The sequence below is a fragment of the Moschus berezovskii genome, chromosome 26 (assembly GCF_049115385.1).
Source record: "Moschus berezovskii isolate FMDL1 chromosome 26, NW_MosBer_1.0, whole genome shotgun sequence".
NCBI lineage: Eukaryota > Metazoa > Chordata > Mammalia > Artiodactyla > Moschidae > Moschus > Moschus berezovskii.
Genome location: NC_142485.1, coordinates 3,875,580 through 3,894,459, shown reverse-complemented (window position 1 = coordinate 3,894,459; position 18,880 = coordinate 3,875,580). Strand labels below are relative to the sequence as shown.

Sequence of the window (18,880 nt, the reverse complement as noted above, 5' to 3'; positions counted from 1 at the left end):
GCCATGGGTGTCTGTATGTCCCCCATCCTGAACCCACCTCCCCCCCCGATCCCATCCCTCTGGGTCATCCCAGTGCACCAGCCCTGAGCACCCTGTCTCATGCATCGAACCTGGACTGGCGATCTGTTTCATATATGATAATATACATGTTTCAGAACTATGCTCTCAAATCACCCCACCCTCACCTTCTCCCACAGAGTCCAAAAGACTGTTCCACCCCAGTATTCTTGCCTGGAGAAATCCCACGGACACAGGAGCCTGGCGGGCCACATTCCATGGGGTTGCAAAGAGTTGGACACAACTGAGCAGCTGGTCACACACACACACTGATTATCAATGGTGGCACCATTATCGTCTCTGATGTCAGTGCTGGACTTGCCTGTGCATCCGTAACTACCACGAGACAAATGCCGGGATGCGGGTTCTTAGAGTTGGGGCCCCGGTCATCTCATGCCCCAGTTAAGCCCGCAGAAGGTGCTGCTGCCTTCAACACCTGGAAGTGTTTTGCTGCGAACGTCACGGGCAGTGTGGTCCAAGCCCCTGGTACTCCATCCGTGCCCCTCACCTCCCTTCAGCGCCAGTAGAAGCCCTGCTGTTCATTATCCAGGCAAACAAACCCAGACAGAGGAGGCACTGGTGATGCTGAAGCCAGGCAGAACACTTTCCCTCTGAGGCGACCTTTCTTTTGCATGCCTTCATTTCCTGTCCTGGTTTTCATCTTGGGTCTCTTTTCCTTGGTTTTGCTTTGTCACTAAACACGGTGCTCAGGCAGTGGGTGGAAATCGTGACAATAGCACCTGTTGATACTCACCGACTTTCTCTACTGAACTGCAGAGTGCCGCCCGCCCCCTCCCTGTTGTCACCCATCCCCTGGTTCTGTTGGCACATCTCGGCATTGCGCAAAACACAAAATTAGGCACAGGTGATGATTCTCCAAGGTTTGACAGTCTCCAGTTTGGGCTGTGTCTTACGCCATTGACAGAAACACTATAATGACTCTTAAGCAAGGATGGTTAAGTGCGATGATTATGGTGTGTGTTTTCCAAGGCAGCAGGAATGGTGGCATTTAAGCATTTATAACTATCAGATTCTGAGGGGGTCATGGACCTCCCCCCCAGGGAATGACTTTAAACTTATTGACTTTCCTGTATCCCTAACCAAATGCACACATACATACAAACAGATGTGTTTTATTTTACTTGCATGCATTTTTGTCAAAAACCTAAATTTGTTGACAACATTTATTCTAAAATCTGGATTTTGAGGCTTTTCTTCAGAAATCAGAACATTTGGCACTCCTCCACCCCAGTTTCTCCATAGCAACCGTCAGCTGGAGCTGCAGCAGCCAACCCAGTGGTGCTCAACCCTGACGACACAATAGAGTCACGTGAGGCACCTTGCCGAAAGCCGTGGTGCCCCAGCCCCACAGCAGAGCGATCAAGGCGCAGTTTTCACCAAGAGCAGTAGCGGCCAGCATTTACTGAGCGCTTATTTCCTGCAAGAGACTCCCCTGAAAAGAGAACTGTTACATAAAATATATTTGTGTCGGGGACATGGACCGTGCATAAAAATGCTCAAACGCAAACAGGCAGATACGGGATACACTTAGTACCAAGTGAGCTGTATGAGCCATGGTTCTAACTTAACTGCATGTGAAAACCACCCAGGAAGGTTTGAAAAATCCTAGTGCTTAGGTCATACCCTAGTCCAGTTAAACTGGCATTGAGAAACAGGCAGGAACTCGGGCATTAGAATATTTTAGCAGCTCTCCATGGAACTCCAGCCAGAAGATCTCTGGGACACAGAGCGGCGCTCCTCCAACATTAAGGCTAATCCGCCTCACCTGGGGGCCTTGTTACAACATGGCTCATGATGTAGTAGGTCTGGGTTGGGGCCCAGGTTCTGCATTTCTAACAAGTTCCCAGGTGATGCCAGTGCTCTTGGTAAGAAGGCTGCATTTTGTATGGCAAGGATGTGTGGGCAGAGCTCACAAAGTTGAGCTCTGAGACACTCAGACAATTCAGTTCATCATTCTGAGTAGCGGTGCTCTCAGCTCTAACATGGGCTGGGCAACTCCCACCCTTGAAGTTAGGGTTAAATGCAGTAATATGCACACACTGCTATATATAAAATACATAACTAATAAGGACTTGCTATAGAGCACAGGGAACTCTACTCAATGTTCCGTGATGACCCTTATGGGAAAAGAATCTGAAAAAGATTGTGTGTATATCTGAGATGGCAAAGAATCTGCCTGCAATGCAGGAGACCTGGGTTGGATTCCTGGGTTGGGGAAGATCCCCTGGAGAAGGGAAAGGCAACCCACTCCAGTATTCTTGCCTGGAGAATCCCATGGACAGAGGAGCCTGATGGGCTACAGTCCATGGGTCCTCAAAGAGTCAGACATGACCAAGTGACTAAAACTTTATATATATAACCTTATTTACTGTGCTGTACACCTTAAATTAACATAACATTGTGAATCAACCATCCCCCAATAAATTTTTAAAATAAATGCAATGATAAACATATATAAAGTACCTTTGCAGTGGGTATTCAGTAAATGTTGCTGCTATCCTGGAATACAGAAGAAAAGAGGATGAAGTAAGGTACCCAGTGAATTACCAGGGCACATCTTTAAGGTCTTTAAAAGAAGGCCATGGATCAATAGAAAGAGCAGCCAGGAATGGGGAGGGTCTTTGGAATAAGTGGTTGCATTTCACAATGAATTCTCAAAACATTTGCTTTTCATTTTATTTCTCTTTCCAACCATATACAAAATTGATGCCAAATAACAAATTGCTAAAAACTGATGAATTTGAGTTGACTCTCTCTGCCCCTGAACACCTCTGGTAGGCGGATCCCAGCAGCCATACTGTGGGTATATGGGGAGGGGGCAGAAGACACCAATAGAGAAAGCCAGAGTCACACTGGGGACATGGCTCCCCTCAGGCATGGGCTAGTAATGCAACTCAACAGAAAACTTCATTTCAAAAATCAATTACTTTCCAGTTCTGAACCATGTCAGTGTTTCCAGAGTAAGAAATGGGAGACATGGAAGAAAAATGGTAGAAAAGTCAGCAGTAATTAAGAAGGCAACTGTCCAATATTCTACTAATAGATGCTGCAATAGTTTTAAAACATGACCACAGATTCCTTGGCCCTCTCCTAGCAAGAGGTGGAGGTCTATGTCCCCTTCCTTTGAATCTGGTGGCATGGGAGCACTTTGACCAGTGGCAAATGGGGGAAGGGGACTTCTGAGGCCACACAGCTGCCCCTGTGTGCTCTGAGCACTTGCTCTTGAGTCCAGCCACCATCTAAGAAGTTGGACGACCCTGCAGCTGCCAGACGCTAGAGAAGCCACACGGAGGGTGTCAGTGGGATAATTCTGGCTGAGCTCCGCCTTTGGGTCATCTCTGCCAATGTCATACGCACACAAATGAAGCCATCATCCTTTCATTGAAGAGAGCTGAGTTTCACTTGGGTGTATCAGGAGCTTGGGAGAGCACAGGAAGCATCCAAGGGTCAGGAGAGCCCGTTCTTGTATTGATGTCATTTCTTTCTAATCTGTAAAATAATCTGGTTGCAATAAAATAATGAGGTAATCTTTTGGAGGGAGGGTTGACTGGCTCTGTAGCTTCTGATATTCTTATGAAAAAATAAGCACGTGAAGACAGACAGGAAATCTAGGGCGGAGAGAGGACAAACAGGAGTGCCCAGCCGTACCCAGATGTGAAAATCACTATATTGCGAAGCGAATTAAGATAAATTAGTACCAATCCAGGAATGGACAGGCAAGTTAACAGAGCTGACCAGAGACGAGATCTGATGTAAATATTTATGGGAATTTGATACATGATAAAGATGGCATTTGGAGCAATGAGGAAAGGATGAATTGTTTTTTAATTCATGTTGAATCAACTGGCTAACTATTTGGGAAAAAATAACAAAGCTGATTACATAGCCACTACCTTTGCCAAAATAAATTCCAAATGAATCAAAGATTCCAACATGAAAACAAACCATGAAAGTACCAGACAAGTTTTTAAAAATAACTCTGGAGTGCATAAAGCCTTTCAAACCAAGACACAAAACATGAAAGTTAGAAAAGACAAATATGTTATGCTTAAGTGTACAATAATTAAACCATTCTTTAATGGCAGAAAGAATGCCCTCAACAAAGTGAAATGATAAACTCCACACTGGACACCATGTGAGTAGGACATATGACAAAGGCTTATTTAATTGCCATATAAAGAACCTTTAAGAATCAGTAAGAGGAAGACCAGTAATCCAATAGGAAAAATGTGTGAAACATTCATTCACTGTTTCCTGACGTATTGGGCCCCTACCAAAAGCCAATCACTGTTCTCTGTTTTAAGAACACAGCCCTGAATAAAGGTAAGTTTCTGATCCCATAGAGTTACTATTCTAATAGCAGCTACAAGCAGCAAAAAGTGAACAAGCAAATACGTTCCGTTTCAGGTGGTGATAAATCCTGCGGAGGCAACTAAAGCGAAGTGACAGATAAAAATGATGGAGAGCAGTCTCTAGTGTAGGAAGTTTCCAGAAAAACAAGTGGTGGAAACGAGAGAGAGAAGTGTATTAAATGATGCATACGGTTAAAGTATTGGAGAAGGAAATGGCAACCCACTCCAGTGTTCTTGCCTGGAGAATCCCAGGGACGGGGGAGCCTGGTAGGAGGCCGTCTATGGGGTCACACAGAGTCGGACACGACTGAAGTGACTTAGCAGCAGCTTAGCAGCAACGGTTAAAGTATATTTGGTTGGCACAGCATGGCTTGTCGTGCAAAAGAATAGCAAACATCGTGAAGAACCTCATTAGCAAAGAGCTTTAATAAAGTATAAGCGGAAGAAGTCCAAGAAAATACAACGCAGCCCGTTTAGAAGGAAGGGTATTTGAATATATCAATAGGAAAGAATTCAAACCAAGAGCCAAACAGAGTGAGCCAGAGAGGGTTTATCATGGTCCTTCTTCTATGAAAAAAAAAAAGGATGCAGAGATATCAATCAATGCATGTGTGTACAAAGAACACTTCTGGGAGGATGATCCAGGCCCTTCGACAGAGGCAGCTCTAGAGACTCCCTTCCCTTGCTATTTATTTTAGCTCCACATAGACTGTATATCTATTAATATTCTCACAGCGAAAGAGACAGGGCTCCCAGCATCGGCACAGTGTTACACTGAGACGGTCATTTCCCCTTGCTGCTCCTCCCTTTCCCCAGTGGAGGAATCTGAGCGAATTGATCTCTGAGCATTCCTGGAAGCTCGGAGATTTCGAACCTGAAATATTGGTATTCTCTTGTATATTATTTTATACTAAGATAAACAGAGAACCGAAAAGCAGGAGAGAAACAGACCACAACGTTGATTCGAGGCTACCAGCCCATTGTCTTTGTTTCAATCGTCAGTCCAGGCTCCGCAAACCAAGAAAGAACTTTATGTTTTGGGTACGTTATTGACCATGGCTCACTGAGAATGGCGGAGAAGGCAATGGCAAGCCACTCCAGTACTCTTGCCTAGAAAATCCCATGGATGGAAGAGCCTGGTAGGCTGCAGTCCATGGGGTCGCTGAGGGTCGGACACAACTGAGCAACTTCACTTTCATTTTTCACTTTCACACATTGGAGAAGGAAATGGCAACCCACTCCAGTGTTCTTGCCTGGAGAATCCCAGGGACGGGGGAGCCTGGTGGGCTTCCGTCTATGGGGTCACACAGAGTCGGACACGACTGAAGTGACTTAGCAGCAGCAGCAGTAGCAGCACTGAGAATGGTAGCTAGTGATGACATTTTTTTTTAAGATTCATCTGATTAATTTATTTCTTTTCTGACGGTGGAGGCTTCGTTGCGGCACGCGGGCTCTCTCTAGCTGAGGCGAGCAGAAACGACTCTCTAGTTGCGGGGTGCGGGCTTCTCCCTGCGGTGGCTTCTCTCGTCGCAGAGCACAGGCTCCACGGGGCTTGGGCTCCAAGAGTTGTGGTGCAGGGGCTTAGTTGTCCCATAGCACGTGGGACTCCTACAGGGCCAGGGTTTGAACCCCTGTCGCCTTCATTGCAAGGTGAATTCTTTACCACTGCACCACTAGGGAAGCCCTAATGCTGTATTTAAAAACATGAGCCGCCGAATATTGCTAGAGGGTAATTTATTCCGTGTTGTCCCATCCCCCTCCTCCGCTCCCAACAAGAACTGTTTTAGGGTCGTGGTATCCAGAGCCCGTCTTTGCTGTGTTTGTCTGCAGTGAGCTCAGAATCGGGAAGGCTTCCAGTACTCTCGGTGTTCTTGAAGAATGCCTCGAGTATTCTGTTTTCTTCTGTTTGCATGTTCAGTTGACATCATTGTAGCTGGCACAGCCCTTCTGATACAGCCCTTCTAATGACTTTGACCATGAATTCACATTGGGTTGATAAAGTGTTAGCCTGAGTGCTAAGTCACTTCAGTCATGTCCGACTATTTGCGACCCTATGGACTGTTACAGTGGTGGGGTCAGAGCTATTTATTGCTTGAGGATTCAAGGTGTTGTAGTTTAGTTGCTCAGTTGTGTCCAACGCTTGTGACCCCCATGGACTATAAGCCACCAGGCTCTTCTGTCCGTGGGATTCTCCAGGCAAGAATACTGGAGTGGGTTGCCATGCCCTCCTTTGGGGGATCTTCCCAATCTAGGGATGGAACCCACATCTCCTGCAGTGGCAGGTGGGTTCTTTTGTTCGTTGGTTTTGTTTTTTTTTTTTTTTTTAACAACGAGTGACCAGGGAAACTCCAAGGTGTTGGTACCTCAGCAGTAGTAGGATGTGGGGGTGTTTGAAAAGCAAGCAAGAAAGGACTGTTCATTTATGCATCCCTCTAGAAAGTGTGGGTGGACCCCTGGTTACCATTTCTGGAGGACAAGTTTTATGGGATCTTAGGTGACCTCCTACAGATTGGACACCACTTGTACTTATCATAGGAGCCCATAGAGGATCTCAAGAGGTCCATAAACCTCCTAGGACTGTCTGTAGAACTGTGCACCTTCTGGAAAGCACCTTCCAGAAGAGCACCTTCTGGAAACAAAGCAAAGCAATAGCAACCACAGGATTGCCCATATTAGACTCCCCAAGGGACCCACTGGATGCATGACCCAGAAAAGATCAAGAATATATGCAATGTAATCAATAGGGATTTTTTTAGGATATGGAGAGATGGAGAGGAATATTTGGAGGTATAGTCTGTGACACTCCAAATCTCTAGTTCTCCAAAATTTTATTGTATTTAAGCGTGCTCACACAAGGTTGAATATATACAACACTAATTATCAAATAAAGAAGCTAATGCTTTTTTAAAAAAATGCACAGTAACACTATAACGTAATCAGAAAACTGATCATTCTCAATAGGTTTAGCTTTAAACTATATATTATTCTCTGAAAATTATGTATTTATAACTTTCTCTGTTCAAACTACCATCCAATTGAGCTCATTTTACATGCTAGTAAGGTAATGCTCAAATTCCATCAAGTTAGGCTTCAGCAACATGTGAACTGAGAATTTCCAGATATACAAACTAGTTTTAGAAAAGGCAGAGGAGCCAGAGATCAAATTGCACTGGATCAAGAAAAAGCAAGTAATTCCAGGAAAACATCTGTTTCATTGACTGAGTGAAAACCTTTGACTATATGGATCACAACAAACTGGAAAATTCTTAAAGAGATGGGAATACCAGACCACCTTACCCATCTCCTAAGAAACATATATGCAGGTCAAGAAGCAACAGTTAGAACCAGACATGAAACAACAGATTGGTTCAAAATTGAGAAAGGAGAATGTCAAGGCTTTTTTGTCACGCTGCTTATGTAACTTATATGCAGAGTTCAGTTCAGTTCAGTTCAGTCGCTCAGTCGTGTCCGACTCTCCACGACCCCATGAATCACAGCACGCCAGGCCTCCCTGTCCATCACCAACTTCCGGAGCTCATTCAAACTCATGTCCACAGAGTCGGTGATGCCATCCAGCCATCTCATTCTCAGTCGTCCCCTTCTCCTCCCACCCCCAACCTTTCCCAGCATCAGAGTCTTTTCCAGTGAGTCAACTCGTCGCATGAGGTGGCCAAAGTATTGCAGTTTCAGCTTCAGCATCAGTCCCTCCAATAAACACCCAGGATTGATCTCCCCTAGAATGGACTGGTTGGATCTCCTTGCGGTACAAGGGACTTTCAAGAGTCTTCTCCAACACCACAGTTCAAAAGCATCAATTCTTCGGCAATCAGCTTTCTTCACAGTCCAACTCTCACATCCATACATGACCACGGGAAAAACCATAGCCTTGACTAGACGGACCTTTGTTGGCAAAGTAATGTCTCTGCTTTTTAATATACTATCAAGGTTGGTCATAACTTTCCTTCCAAGGAGTAAGCGTCTTTTAATTTCATGGCTGCAATCAGCATCTGCAGTGATTTTGGAGCCCCCCAAAAATAAAGTCTGCCACTGTTTCCACTGTTTTTCCATCTATTTCCCATGAAGTGATGGGACCAGATGCCATGATCTTTGTTTTCTGAATGTTGAGCTTCAAGCCAACCTTTTCACTCTCCTCTTTCACTTTCATCAAGAGGCTTTTGAGTTCCTCTTCACTTTCTTCCATAAGGGTAGTATCATCTGCATATCTGAGATTATTGATATTTCTCCCAGCAATCTCATGTTAAATACTGGGCTGAATGACTCACAAGCTGGAATCAAGATTGCCAGGAGAAATATCAACAACGTCAGATATGTAGACGATACCACTCTAATGCAGAAAGTGAAGAGGAACTAAAGAGCCTTTTTATAGGGTGAAAGAGGAGAGTGAAAAAGCTGGCTTAAAACTCAACATTCAAAAAACTAAGATCATGGCATCTGGTCCCATCACTTCATTGTAAACAGATGGGGGGAAATGTGGAAACAGTGACAGTTTTTATCTTCTTGGGCTCCAAAATCACTGTAGATGGTGACTGCTGCCATGAAATTAAAAGATGCTTGTTCCTTGGAAGAAAAGCTTTGACAAACCTAGACAGAGTATTAAAAAGCAGAGACTTCACTTTGCAACAAAGGTCCGTCTAGTTAAAGCTATGGGTTTTGCTATAGTCATGTATGGATGTGATAGTTGGGTCATAAAGAAGACTGAGTGCTGAAGAATTAATGCTTTCAAATTGTGATGTTGGAGAAGACTCTTGAGAGTCCCTTGGACAACAGGGAGATCAAACCAGGCAATCCTAAATGAAAACCACCCTGAGTATTCATCAGAAGGACTGTGCTGAAGCTGAAGCTCCAATCCTTTGGCCACCTGATGGGGAGAGCCAACTCACAGGAAAAGACCCTGGTGCTGGGAAAGATTGAAGGCAGGAGGAGAAGGGGACGACAGAGGATGAGACGGTTGGAGGCATCACTGACTCAATGGACATGAGTTTGAGCAAGCTCAGGGAGATACTGAAGGACAGGGAAGTCTGGCGTGCTGCAGGCCATGGGGTTGCAGAGTCGGACGTGACTGGGGACTGAACAAGAACAATTTGCTGGCAGCCTCTTGTAAACACGGAATGAACTGCTTTAACTGTTAGAAAGCCCAGGGACTCCCTGCAGACCACGTGGCTGAGATTGCTCCCAGCTCCGCCAGTCCAACTCCTGGCCCCCTTGCAGGTGGCCATTCTCTTGGGGACCTGGGTGGAGTTAGGGGACAGGACGCTGGAGCAGGGTGATCTGGTGGGAGAGGCTGGAGTTTAAGTTTTACCTTTTATCTGCTTGCCTTGTCACCGTGGCAAAGTGATTTGGTCACACGGAGCTTGAGTTTTCTCGTCTTCAGAAACAGCCGTGAGCGTGCCGCACTGCCCCGGTGCCGGGTGCTAACGCCACCGGCGGCGAGGACCGCGCTCTTTGAGAAGCAGGTGGGCAGAGTCAGCAGGTCCTGGTGAGAAAGGCAGAACCTCAGGCTCCGACTTACTGGGTCAGAGTCTGCACTCTAACAAGATCCCTCCGGGGTCTAGATTCGCCAGTACTTGAATTATTGACAACATTAAGGCTTACGGAGATGTGTCTGGAATTCGGAATGGAGGAAGTTTCAGGCCCTGGTTTCATCTCTGCCGTGCACCCTCTTCTCGGACTGCTTCTCCGGGAGGCATCTGTATTTCCGCAGGGCGTGCTCTAGAGAAGGATTCCCGTACAACCTACTCCAAACAGACGCCCACACAGTCTGCCCAAGGGGCCAGGGTGTCTCCCCTGCAGTCGGGGAGAGGCTAGAGTGGACAGACGGGGAGCCCGGCGGGGAGGCAGCTCGGGAAGCCCTGTGGCCACACGTTCCTGGGACGGCTGTCACCAGAGCTGCGCCTTCAGGCCAGCTCTCAGAACAAACAAGCGGAAATATGAGGAGAGGAACTTGTGAGAACTGTTCCCCTCAGCCCAGAAAGCAGCCCTACAATACCAGGCACAGAGCAGTTATTCAGGGGTTTCCAGGGTCAGCCGGACTCCTGCAGACATTAAAGTGGCTGAGCGTACAGAAACTCCCCGAACCCCCAGGCTGTCCTTCGTGTGGGCCTGAGTTTGTGCGTGTGTGGGCCCTGTGCTGTGGGGGATGGTGGGAGTGTATGTGGGGTGTGTATGTAGGGTGTGTGTGTGTGTATAGTGTGTGTGTATGCAGTGTGTGTGGTGTGCGTATGCAGGGTGTATGGTATATGTATGCAGTGTGTGTGGTGTGTGTATACAGGGTGTGTGTACGCAGGGTGAGTATGCAGGGTATGTATGGTATGTGTGTATTTGGGGTATGTGTGTGTGTGTATGCAGGGTGTGTCAGCGATGTGTGTGGGGGTGTCAGTATGTGATATGTGTATATGTGTGGTATGTATATGTGATGTGGGGGAGGTGTGAGTGTGTGCTGTGTGTGTTTGTGTATGTGATGTGTGTGTGTATAGTGTGTGTGTATGCAGTGTGTGTATGTGGGGTGTGTATATTCAGGGTATGTGTATGCAGGGTATACATGGTGTGTGTGTGTATTGAGGGTGTGTGTGTGTATGCAGGATGTCAGCAATGTGTGTGTGGGGGTGTGAGTGTGTGGTGTGTATGTGGGTGTGTGTGTGGTGTGTGTATGTGGGGTGTATATATTCAGGGTATGTGTATGCAGGGTATGTGTGGTGTGTGTGTGTGTATTTTGGGTGTGTATCCAGGATGTGTCAGTGATGTGTGTGGGGGGTGTGAGAGTGGTGTGTGTGTATGTGGGGTGTGAGTGTGTGCTGTGTGTGTTTGTGTATGTGGGGTGCATATGTGTGTGCATAGGGTGTGTGTATGTGGGGTGTGTGTGTGTGTGTGTATGTTGGTTGTGTGTGTATCTGATGTGTATGGGGGGTGTGAGAGTGGTGTGTGTGTATGTGGGTGTGTGTATGTGTGGTGTGTGTGTGTGATGTGTATAGGGTGTATGTATGTGGGTGTGTGTGTATCTGATGTGTATGGGGGGTGTGAGAGTGGTGTGTGTGTATGTGGGGGGTGTGTATGTGTGGTGTGTGTGTGTGATGTGGAAGGGGTGGAGTGTGTGCTGTGTGTGTATGTATATGTGGGGTGTGTATAGGGTGTATGTATGTGGGTGTGTGTGTATCTGATGTGTGTGGGAGGTGTGAGAATGGTGTGCATTTATGTGGGGTGTGTGTGTATGTGGGGTGTGAGTGTGTGCTGTGTGTGTTTGTGTATGTGGGGTGTGTAGGTGGTGTGTGTGTATGTGTGCATAGGGTGTGTGTATGTGGGGTGTGTGTGTATCTGGTGTGTGTGGGGTGTGAGAGTGCTGTGTGTGTATGTGGGGTGTGCATGTGGGGTGTGTGTGTATCTGATGTGTGGGGGGTGTGAGAGTGCTGTGTGTATGTGGGGGGGTGTGTATGTGGGGTGTGTGTGTGTATCTGATGTGTGGGGTGTGTGTGTGTGTGTGTGCATAGGGTGTGTGTATGTGGGGTGTGTGTGTATGCAGGGGGTATCTGGTGTGTGTATGGGGGGTGTGTGCGTATCTGATGTGTGGGGGGTGTGAGAGTGCTGTGTGTGTATGTGGGGATGTGTGTGGGGTGTGTATGTGGGGGGGTGTGTATCTGATGTGTGGGGGGTGTGAGAGTGGTATGTGTGTATGTGGGGATGTGTGTGGGGTGTGTATGTGGGTTGTGTGTGTATCTGGTGTGTGTGGGGTGTGAGAGTGCTGTGTGTATGTGGGGGGGTGTGTACGTGGTGGGTGTGCGTGTGTTTTAGGTGTGTCTGTGTTGCTGTGACCCTGTGGGACACACCCTTTCTCCCTTTACTGGAATGTTCTGGGCTTCACTTCCCGATGGCCGCCCCCCGCCCCCGCAGCAGGCCCCGGTCTCTGAGTCCTGGGGAGGAATTCCAGGGTGGAGGGAAGACTGGTTTCCTATCATCAGATCTCCGTTCCCCACCCCGTCTCTTTCGCCCTCATTTGTAACTGCTCCGGTGGTATTTTCTCAGAAGGAGGGCAGTCTCTTACAGAACCGCAGTGCAGCTATCAAGCCCAGGAAGTGCCGCATTGGCTTGATACTGTCATCTGATCAACACTCCGTATTCCGGTTCGGTCAATTGCCCAGCAGTCTTCCTGGCAGCAGCGTTTTTCTCGGCCGAGATTTGTTCCACAATCTCCTGTTGCGTTTAGTTGTCATGTCTCCTTATTCTGAAACAGCTCCTCAGGCTTTCTTTGTGTTTCTTGATGTTTTGGAAAGATACGGACAAATTCTTTTGCAGGATTGGGTTTCTGACGTTTCCTCGATGTTAGATTCGGGTGGTGCCTTTTCGGAAAAGAGACCGCAGCAGTGACTTTGTGCCCTTCTCGGGACGCGTGAGGTCAGTTTACTCCACCAGTGGCGATGCTGGGTTTCATCACTCGGCTGGAGTGCTGTCTGCCAGGTTTCCCCAGGCAAGGTTACCACTCTCCTCTTCGGAATTAATATGTTATTTGGGAGGAAGCACCCTGAGACAATACAAATACCATTTTCCTCCTCAAATTTTCAGCAACTAGTTTTAACACCCATCAGTGGTTTTCTAACTCCATTGCTCCTTCTGTATGTATTAGCTCGCATTCTACTCTGCGCAAGAGATTTTATTTCTGTCCTGCATTTGAGTTCACATGATTATGTGTATCCGTGTGGACCTTCCCCCTTACATCCTGAGCCTTTTCTGGCCTCCTCTGTCCAGACTCGCCGAGAGCCAGCCGGAGCGGGGAGCTGCCTAGGGTGGGGCCATGGAGGATGGGGGCCCCGGAGTGCCTTCACATGGTGGGGGGTCATAATCTTGGTTCCACACTGAGGCCTCCATGCAGCCTGGCTGTGTGGGTTTCTTCACGCTTACTCACGGGTTGGCCCTGAAACAGCGGAAACGCAGACAGAATATGACCGTGTCCCCTCCTCGTCCGCTCAGACAGCCTTCTCTTAGCACCCCCAACCCCGCCTCCAGCAGCCACCCAGGGTGTCTGTTCCAAAGTCAGTAGCGAATGTCTCTGCCTGAGGACTGGAAAAGGCCTCTAGGTGTCAGAAAGTTTGATGTTGTTGTTCAGTTGCTCAGTAGTATCCGACTCTTTGTGACCCATGGCCTCACACCAGGCCTCCCTGTCCATCACCAACTCCCGGAGCTTACTCAAACCCATGTCCATCAAGTTGGTGATGCCATCCAACCATCTCATCATCTGTCATCCCCTTCTCCTCCCGCCTTCAATCTTTCCCAGCATCAGGGTCTTTTCAAATGAGTCAGTTCTTCCCATCAGGGGGCCAAAGTATTGGAGTTTCAGCTTCAACATCAGCCCTTCCAATGAATATTCAGGACAGATTTCCTTTAGGATGGACTGGTTTGATCTCCTTACTGTCCAATGGACTCTCAAGAGTCTTCTCCAATACCACGGTTCAAAAGCATCAATTCTTGGGCACTCAACCTTCTTTGGTCCAGCTCTCACATCCATACATGAATACTGGAAAAACCATTAAAAAAAAGTATACCTTACCTTTATAAACTAGAAAACCGAATGGATAGGTCCCAGTAACCCTTTATGCCTCTTGTTTTTTCAAAGTAAACAAGTTTCTATTCAATCTATGATAGCATTGGAAATTTCTTGAACACTCTTTATTTAGGAACTTTGATCGAGAGCAGGGCATCGGCTGCCAAACCATAGGAGGTGCCCCATCCACCTTACTGAGAGACTGGCTTTAAAATTTTAGTAGAGTTTAGAGAGGGATCGGGTCTCTTTGTTGCCAGAGCATCTGTCCTTACAGTTTGCTTCATGCACTTGCTTTATTCAGGTTTGTTTTAGCTCAATTAGGGAATGAAAGAGAAAATCTCTTAATTGGTCAGGTGGCTTGCTAGTAACCAGATTTTATGGAATTTTTCTTTTTGGCCATATGGAATTATTTATCAAATATACAAAGTCAGAGAAACAAATGATAAACCAGATTAACGTTGTTTTTTGCTCCCTGAATCTGCCAGTGCAACATGGTCTCCCATACTGAGCTGATGAGCTGACTGAACTCATGGTGACTGTCCCGTGACCCAGGCTCGAGGGCGGCAGCCTCAGGTTTTGGAACTGCCTTCATTTCCTTTTCAAATAGTGCAGAGATTACTCTGGGTGTCCCAGGTGGCACCATGGTAAAGAATCAGCCTGTCAATCCAGGAGATGCTGGAGACCCAGGTTTGATCTCTAGGTAGGGAAGATCCCCTGGAGGAAGAAATGGCAGCCCACTCCAGTATTCTTGCCTGGAGAATCCCATGGACAGAGGAGCCTGGTGGGCTACAGTCCCTGGGGTCGCAGAGAGTCGGACACGACTGAGCGCCTGAGCACACACACACAGATTACTCTGTTGCTTGCTTTTGCCTTAGCCAGCTGGACAACATCAGTTGCTGTAAGGCTGGGGAACTCTGCCAAGGGAATTCATGCGTGTGTGTGACATTTACATTAACTGGGTGGGCTTGCAGATGGGCCATCTAAACCTTTAATATTATTAATAAGCTACAGTATTAAGTTGGTCCACACAATCCACATGAAAAAGATATACATTTGAAAACCTGGGTCTTTTAAGTTGGTTTTCCTTCATACAAATATGTTCAGAGGGTAAGAACCTATGCTTCACTCTTCTCTGTCTTTGCACAAGATTCACTGAGGCGTTCAGTCTTTCTGTTCTCCGTGTTAAGTTAGAAATTTAACTCCTGAAGTTGTCATGAGTCAAAAGAAAAGGAGCAAAGTTTCCAGATATTCATGAGTCAGTGAATGAACAAATTACAGTTGTTTAAAAACAATTTAGAATTTATAAAGAAATACATCAATACATTTTTTACAATGGCTTTTATCTAGTTGTAAAAGCAATCCATGTGTATAGTGGAAATTTTGGGAAAAAAAAGATAATAAGAGACAAGTAAAAAGATATAAATGATAGCTAAGAAATAAGAATAAAAAGTACATTTAATGTTCACTCTTGATTTCACTAGCCAGTGTTTGTAGCTCCTCTTAGCATTTTGGAGTGCTTTTTCCAAGTCTTTTTCTGTGCAAATGTAATGCATACATGCTTTAACATGGTTGAATCCATATTTTGTTTCCTGTAGTTTTCATCTTGCTTTTTACATTGAACGTTTCATTGTGGTTATTTCTCACATTGTAAGCATTAGTTTTAATGATTGCACAATTACTTTTTAAAAGTCTTCCTGCCAGCCTGGAACTTACTGACTGCTTCTGACTTCATGCCACTAAGACGAATACTTCTGTAGACATCCGGGCATGTAAATCTTAGTTTGCAGTTTTGGTTATTTCCTTGGGAACATCCATGCTCTCTTGGAGCGAAAGCAGAAACGAAGCCTAGGCCCCCTGTCCTAGGAAAGAGTTAAGCTGTTTCGGCCCTCTTAAATTCATCATGTTCCCTTTTTTGCTAAAGGGAAAGGACCAGTCATATTCACATCTCTCTGTAGCTCACAATATTGTCCTCACAAAAACAGCGCTACCAAAGTGAACCCTGGTGCTCTGGCCCAAAACATATTTTTCTTTCTTTGGGGTGTGGAGGATAAGCCAAGATGGCATCTTGCCCAAAAGTGATCCAAGAACCTTGTGCAGGGAAGTTTTGTTTGATAGGACATGAGAGATTTTTTTTTTTAAGTTTTATTAAGGCAAAATGTGTTCCCCGGGTGAGAAAGATAAAGTTTCTTCTCACATGCCTGGACTGGCTCCTCCCAACATGTTTGCTCGTTCTCCTGTAGACACACCACTTCGATGACCTGAGAAGGACTTTACACTCTGAAAAGAGAGATAAAGGAAACTCAAGAGCATGAACCCCTTTATCACAGAGATGCAGGGATGCTCATACTATTCTTCATTGTCAACTGTAGAACCCTTTGTTCCTCTTTCAAAAGTGTCTTTGTATTTCTTGGAATGAGCTGGCGCTCTCTCCCCCAGCTGTCGGAAATGCAAGAGAACTTCATGGAAAGCAGGAGTGTCTATTGTTCCCTGGAAAGTTGGAGGTGAGCTCCCGTCTCGCGGCTCCATCGCCAAGGGCCCTCTCTGCAGAGAGTGCTGCAGCGCGGCCACCAGAAGTGTGTGTCCTACTGGAACCGGGGTTCCTGTTGCCCGAGGAGCAGGCCCTGCCGCCTTGGGACGACCTTCCTCTCCTGGTTCTGTCTCGACTGATTATCACATGACTTTGAAAGCAGTTCAGGGAGCTTGCTCTGGAAAAGATGATGATAGCTTAGAAAGATCCATATACTAGAATAAGTTAATGTAAGTTTGAAGGATAAGAAAAAGCAGGAAGCAAAAGAAAACAGAGACAGACGCTAATAATGAGCTGGAGATTGGGTTGGTATGCAAACATATACCATTATATATTCGGTACCTTCTTATATTTGCCAGGAACTCTAGAAAATATCTTTCAAATTTAGTGGCAACCTTGGTCCATTAAATCATTTAAGTGAGTGGCCACAGTTTGTAATGGAATAGGATATGAAGGGCTAGAATAGAATGGGATGGAAGAGAAAATATCAGAGGATATTGCACAAAGTAAGGGTATTATTTGCCAAATTGTATGTTAACAAATGTATGTGTGTATTTGTATCTTGGATCATGATATAAAGTGTTTCTTACTGTGGCCATAGTAAAAAGAAAGTTTGAAAACCACTGACCTGCGGGTGTGCACAAATTTATGGCTGAGTTTTCTAGAAGCCAGTGGTAGGAGGGAACCAAGATACAAATTTTGCTGGTCATTTCCTGCAGCTATGCACACACACACACTTTTTTTTGCTATTCTTTACAAAGAGGAAAAATGAATAACATGCTAAGCAACCTCTTTAAGAAGACTGGTAATTTAAGGCTGTTTCTTTCCACCTCACATCACTGACAGCATTGCTCTACACTCCACGAGCTGTCTGAAATTTATCCTGTGTGTACTTTAGGTCCTATCACGGCTCTTTACCATGCATGTCAATGTTTTTATGACTGCTAAGTGGGAAACATGAACTATTTATTAAAGTCTCATAAATTAACTTATTTTTGAAGCAAAATGTACATGCGTTCCAGTAAAACATACAGGAAAATGCATGTCTCCTTTACATTAAAAATGGGGGTTACTCGGGAAAATGGTTCCAGGGACTCTTAATGTGTTGCAACTAAGTATATAAGTCATCAGCATACTGCTTGATACACTTTCACAAAGTAATAGCACCCGTGTAGCCAGCCACCATTTACATCATGAAGTTGAACGTTGACAGGAAGAATAAACTGTCCCTCGTCCCCCTCAGTTTCTGCCCCCAAAGACTGAACTTCCTTGAGTTCTAACACTATGGATTAGTTTTGCTTTCTTTGAGTTTTATGTAAGGGGCTCATGTAGAATGTACTCCTTATGTCTGACTTGTTTTTGCTTAATATTATGTTTGTGAGGCATTCCATCATTTGTGATTTATATTTCACTGTGGGCATATATCCTTTCTACTGGATGATGAATATTTTAATTGTTTCCTGCTTGGGCTATGAGAAGTACAGTTCAGTTCAGTTCGGTCGCTCAGTCGTGTCCAACTCTCAGCGACCCCATGAATCACAGCACGCCAGTCCTCCCTGTCCATCACCAACTCCCGGAGTACACTCAAACTCATGTCCACAGAGTCGGTGATGCCATCCAGCCATCTCATTCTCAGTCGTCCCCTTCTCCTCCCGCCCCCAACCTTTCCCAGCATCAGAGTCTTTTCCAGTGAGTCAACTCGTCGCATGAGGTGGCCAAAGTATTGCCGTTTCAGCTTTAGCATCAGCCCCTCCAATGAACACCCAGGATTGATCTCCTTTAGAATGGAGTGGTTGGATCTCCTTGCAGTATAAGGGACTCTCAAGAGTCTTCTCCAACACCACAGTTCAAAAGCATCAATTCTTCTGCGATCAGCTTTCTTCACAGCTATGGGCATTTTTGTATAGATCTTTTGGTGAACATGTGTACGCATTTCTGTTGAGTTTGAGGATGAAATTGCTGTTCATAAATATATGTGTGTGTATATATACACACATATATAGTTAGATATTCAGTTTCATGAGATATTATAGAGTCTCAGAGCCTGATCATATGTGTGCCTGGAGATTCACCAGTGTCTCAGTAATAAGTACAAGCACAGATGTGTTCTTTTCAATTCCTTTGTCTTTATTTTGGAAAATCTGGACAATATGGTAAGACATAAAATAAATAGACTTCCCTCGTGACTCAGTTGGTAAAGAATCTGCCTGCAACGCAGGAGACCCAGGCTTGATCCCTGGTTCATGAAGATCCCCTGGAGAAGGAAATAACAACCTGCTCCAGTATTCTTGCCCAGAGAATCCCATGGACAGAGGCGCCTGGCAGGTTGCAGTCCATGGGGTCACAAGAGTCGGACACGACTTAGCGACTAAACCA

The 18,880-nt window shown here is 45.8% G+C and overlaps 1 protein-coding gene and 1 long non-coding RNA gene across 8 annotated transcripts in view; one reads left to right on the top strand and one right to left on the bottom strand.

Annotated features, from left to right (window-relative positions):
• THRB (thyroid hormone receptor beta) overlaps positions 1-18,880 on the top strand; it is a 432,236-nt gene that overhangs the window by 167,284 nt on the left and 246,072 nt on the right. The gene's annotated exons all lie outside the window — the stretch shown is intronic.
• On the bottom strand, positions 2,549-9,888 carry LOC148773727 (uncharacterized). The gene is made up of 3 exons (XR_016036479.1): positions 9,751-9,888; positions 3,436-3,567; positions 2,549-2,577 (listed from the first exon to the last, which is right to left on the bottom strand). It is a non-coding gene; the product is annotated as an uncharacterized LOC148773727 (long non-coding RNA).